Source organism: Dipodomys ordii, unplaced genomic scaffold (assembly GCF_000151885.1).
Source record: "Dipodomys ordii isolate 6190 unplaced genomic scaffold, Dord_2.0 Scaffold12, whole genome shotgun sequence".
Lineage (NCBI taxonomy): Eukaryota > Metazoa > Chordata > Mammalia > Rodentia > Heteromyidae > Dipodomys > Dipodomys ordii.
The window spans coordinates 4,362,057-4,367,502 of record NW_012267228.1 but is presented as its reverse complement, the minus strand read 5'-3'; the positions used below and the strand labels follow the sequence as shown (position 1 = coordinate 4,367,502).

The window sequence follows — 5,446 nt, the reverse complement described above, 5'->3', positions numbered from 1 at the left end:
GGAGAGAGCTGTGGCGTTTCCCTACTGCCCCGTCGCCATCTTGGTCCCCCCTCAGAAGTAAGCAATATTCCAAAGCAACAAGCCAAGACTTTAGAAATGATGTGGGAAGTCTGCAAGGCTTAATGATTCTCAGGGATTGGCCTGGGCCTTCCCAGTTTCCTGGCAGTTATATAGAGGCTATATCCTGGAGAAGACTGTTCTGGAATTTCTCTTAGAGATGGCTGATTTTCCCTCTCTAGTGAATCACCTTTCAGAGGGGGGAGAAAGGCACTGTTCTGTTCATGGACGGTATCTCACCATCAGAGTACAGCCACACAAGAGAGGCCACAAACGATGCACAAACCACCCCGTGAGAGAAAACCCAGTTCTGAACAGAAGAGCATTGCTTTCCAATCCTGCAGCCTTTGGTGGCTACCTGGGATTCAGCCATCAGCTGTGGTGACTGGACAGTAGGGGAGGCCATCAACACAGAGGGCTAAAAGGCTGGGGCGGGAGGGGGGGGTGAGGAGTGGGACAGGTGCCAAAGAAGGCAAGGGCATGCACAAAGAAATTTCAGAAGCTGAAGGCACACCTGAAAAGAAAGACAAGATTTACAGGGAAGGGTTGAAACTATTTGGATTTCCAAGAGAAGAGAAGAGAGGAGCTGAAACTCGAATCACAGAGAGGAAAGCCATTACTGAGAGTGGAAAGGGGAGGTCCAATGTGTTAGCTTTTCATGTGCCAAGAAGCACAGCTAGACAGAAGGCAAATATGAAAGTGTTACTGAATAAACTGTCTAAGCAAATTGTACTGAAGAGTTGCTATGCACAAGGCATTATTCTAGAGAGTAATTATTATTCTCGAGAATGGAAATAGAGCAATGAACTATACCTAGGGGATCCAGCCCTCACAGAGCTTACAGTCTAGCAGAAGTAGTGACCTTAAAGTGTTATATATAGAACTAAACAATCATTATGATTACTACAGGGATGTATGAGGGGTAGGTGAAAGATGAATAGGAGTTTGTTAGATGACAGAATGAAGAAATGGGAGTGTCCAGAGTGGCTCAGAGGTACAGTTAGAGGATATGGGGGATTTGCCACCTTTTCTGAGGCAGGCACGTGGCTAAAGAAATATTTCAAATTTACTCATTGCACACTGTTAAGGGAAGCAGTGACTTCTGTAGTTCTGGTTTGACATCTGAATTGTGTCAGGTGTGTTTTTAAAGCAAAAGCTTGATAGTGAAATATGGGCAAAGCGAATGGCCATCTGCTAATTTCTGCTCTGTAAAACTGAGCTTGGAAAGAACTGGCCTAAAAATGATTCAAGGTCCTTTTAAGTTCTAAGGGTTTGTGATTTTCTTATACACAGAACCCAACTACATGTAATATGGAGAGCCAGCTCATTATGCAAGGGGGAGGGGTGGAAGACAAGGGAAAATTAAATATTTTGAACTAAATGTATATGTAATGTTATTCTTAAAGCATATGTTACAAAAAAGAGGAAAGTCATGTATAAGAAGGATGCATGGGGCTGGGAAGGTGGCTCAGTGGTAGAGCACTTGCCTTGCATGCATGAGGTCCTGGGTTCGATTCCTCAGCACCACATAAGCCAAAAGGAAAAAGCCAGAAGTGGCGCTGTGGCTCAAGTGGTAGAGCACTAGCCTTGAGCTGAAGAGCTGAGGGGCAGTGCCCAGGCCCAGAGTTCAAGGCCCCACACTGGACAAAAAAAAATTAAAAAAACAAAAAAAATTTTAAAAAAGGATGCCTGTTTTAAGCTAGATTAAAAAAAATCTTGCTAAATAAACACAGTGCTGTTTTACCATTGAGGTGTTGAGGTTTGCTGAAGGTAGTGTGCATGCACGTGTGTGTGCAAGCTTCCATTCGCATTGAGCAAACCTATTATTCAGGGCTGAGGTGCCAGGCAGGAAGCATCTGCACAAGCAAAGCCTTCAGACTTTTAACAGCAGTGCAGCACATTTATACAGTACTTTTCCTTTTAAGATATTAAGATTCCAAGAGGCAGGATTAAAAATTGTCTAACTTGGTTGGCTCAGTCTGCCCCAATTCCAAAATTAACTCCAATAAAGACATGTTATCCTTGGAAAGATGGGGAGCACTGCAAATTTAGAATTCAGACACACATCAAATTACCTTCTTATAGGGTCACATTCTTAAGATAGCAAGCTGCTAGGATCAGAAGTGTCTCAGGAAACTGGGAGGTATCATTAAGTCTGGCTAGCCTGGAGATTACAGTTTCACACTTGTAAGAAAAGAAGTCTATGGGGACTTGAAATTTAAGAACCAGAAACCAATTAGATTTTTCATTTCCATGCATAACCCAAAGACACCAAGCCTGGTGTGATACCCACAGCTCACACCCATTTAGGAAACAAGAGTGAGGGAGGGCACAAGATCCATTAAGGGACTTTTCATTTTTCCTTTACCCTGTCTCCTCCAAGCCATTTGAAGTCTCTGGGGAAGAGTCCCAGGAGGGCTGAATAATGTTGGGTTTATAGTAAAGCCAGTGGCTTTGCTGTGTCTCCCAAAGAGCTGGCAGGGACAAATCCAAGGAAGAAAAAGAGACAAGTCCAAGTAAAAGACTGTGTCAGAGCCTCTAGAAACAGTCTATGCCAGGCCAGCTCCGGTTCTATACGAATCTTTTTTTCATAGCTTGTCAAAAAAGTGCTCTCCTTTGGCAATCTCAGTGGTCTCAAAAGACCATTAGAAAGTCCATAGCTGGGAAGAGATAGAAGGAGCCTCCTCTCATTGACTTAGTCAGACAGCAAGCAGCCCCTCAAGCAATGGGCTGACTGTTAGAGAAACCTGGACAACACTTGGAAAAAGCAGGTGAGATTGGTCCCCGCTCTGCCCCATCTTTGGGATGGTCTTGTGGGTCTGCCATGTTGTAATTTACTTTGTACATTTTAGCCTAGGCAATCTGGGTAGTTACTTCAAAGGCAGCTTGGTGTCAAAGGAAGACAGGAATTTCATCTTCTTAGAAATCCTGTCATTGGGCGGGGAAGGTGGCTCAGTGGTAGAGCGCTTGCCTTGCATGCATGAGGCCCTGGGCTCGATTCCTCAGCACCACAAAAGCAGAAAAAGGTGGAAGTGGTGCTGTGGCTGAAGTGGTAGAGCGCTAGCCTTGAGCTGAAGAGCTGAGGGACAGCGCCCAGGCCCAGAGTTCAGGCCCATGACCGGACCCAAAAAAAAAGGAAGGAAGAAGGAAGGAAGGAAGGAGAGAGAGAGAGAGAAATCCTGTCACAATGCTCCAGTGAGGTCTCTTAGACATGAGATTTGCAGCCCAGCTTTGAATACTGTGATGTGTAAACAGCAGCTATCAGCTAGCTGCTGTCCGCCAGTGAGGCTGATTTCCTTCCTCCATTGTTGTCATTTGTGTTTTTCTTGCCAATAGAATATCAAACAAGTCTATGGCAGGACCCAGAGTGCCCGCTTCTTAGACTTACCCTGTGCTGTTGTAGAGGTGGAGTCACTTAGCCGTGGACTCTCCCAGCTTGGGACATTCTGCCTTGCCCGGACCTCCTTTGTCAAAATAACCCCATCTCCTCCCCTTTGGAAGATACAAGAGAGGCTCTACTAGGTGTGTTCAAGGGCTCTTGCCAGTGGCAAACTGGAAAGGGAACTGGCTGTGTAGATTATTTCACAGGACTTCTGAGACTCATCTGTCCTAACGTCCCTCATATCAAGACTTTTTAAGAAGGACAAACCCTTGGAAAATGAAGCCATTTGAGTCTTAACATATCTCTGTCCATATTTTTTTTTTGGTCAGGAGCTAAAAGTACAAAAAGGGAAGAAATTATCAAAAAGATAGAAAGAAAGAAAGAAAAAAAGAAAGAAAGAAAGAAAGAAAGAAAGAAAGAAAGAAAGAAAAAAGAAAGAAAGAAAGAAAGAAAGAAGGAAGGAAGGAAAAGGAAAAGGAAAGATAACTCAGCCCCCTACCTTAACTAACCAAACACCATGTTGGATATGTCAAAGGAAAATGTGGGCAGAGACAAACACTACTAGTACACACAAGGCAGATAACCTAGCAATCTATAAGTACAATGTACCAGCCAGACATTACTAGTAGACACAGACCAGATAACCTAGTGCACTGCGGTTTCAGTATACTGGTCCACACCCATCTGCATAGGGTATGATCCATCACCCTACTGGATGCTTGAAACTGTGGATTGTACTACCCTCTACATACTATGCTTTCCTATGCATACATACCTATGATCAAATGTCACATAAATTAGGTACAATAGCCGATCAACAACAATACCCCATCATAGAAAAATAATAATGATATAATAAAATTGCCAGTGTTATGCTTTGGGATCACTGTGAATTACAGTAAGGATTACTCCCACCAGGGCCACTGTCAATCACTTCTGACAGATGGGGTAGCATACAGGGTATGGGCACGCAGGACGAAAGACTACACATGGGAGTTCCCATTCACTGCCCCTTCCATCCTGGGAGGAAGTAGTGAAAAACTTGTGAACTGTCTACTTGTAGCATGTTGTGTTCAGTATTTTCAAACCATGATACACCATTTGCCACTGAAACTACAAGGAAAAAAGAAGAGGTGCAAATATATATAAATATAGCATTTACATAAATATATAGCATACATTATACTATAATAGGTGTATAAACATGTATAGTTAGTTATATATGTAGCATAGTATATAAATATACATTCATATGTACCTGTAGAATATATAACATTATATATATAGGGGGGGATGAGTTTTTAATCAGGAAGAGCTTTTCAGGACACAGTCCATGGGGGGGGCCAGCTTTTGCCCTGGGGCCCGATTTTAGAACTGCCACCACCACCATAGGCCACCATGGAGCAGGCAGGCACCAGACATTACAGTTTTCTCAAGTTTGTGAACCTTGAGGTTCACAGCAGAGGTGGAGACAGGAAGGCAGAGGCAGAATCTGGAAAAGAGAAGCTTTCCATCTTCTGTTTCCCTTTACACATATAGATGTACTTTTCTACTCTGTTCCAAAGCCAGATTAACCCTTTGTTGTTCATGATGATGTCTTTTTCTGGGGATGATAGAGTAAAAGATAAGACTCCTCCATAATTTGGCCTACACAGCCTCCTCTTCCATCTCACATTTGGGGAAGAAAGACCCTCTTAGCCACAACCTAAAGCCCTAGCTCAGGGTCTAGCCAGAGCTTAGGGAGGAAGGAGTCAAAAGATAGAGAGCAACAATTCTGCTTCAAGAGTGAGGGAGAAATAGGTGGAGCACTCATTTACAGGAAATGGGAAAGAAAACATGTATTGTGGAGCAGGATGCAGCAGGTCACAGTAAAGCGTAGGAGAGGAAAGGTCTGTCCTTGCCTCCCTGAGCATCACCAGGTTTGCGGCCCCTGTGGCCTGCAACCACACAGGCACACAGGGCCCACCCTGCGGCCTGCAACCACACAGGCACACAGGGCCCACCCTG

At 44.1% G+C, this 5,446-nt stretch overlaps 1 protein-coding gene across 2 annotated transcripts in view; it reads left to right on the top strand.

Annotated features, from left to right (window-relative positions):
* Lmcd1 (LIM and cysteine-rich domains 1) overlaps positions 1-5,446 on the top strand; it is a 55,828-nt gene that overhangs the window by 21,172 nt on the left and 29,210 nt on the right. The gene's annotated exons all lie outside the window — the stretch shown is intronic.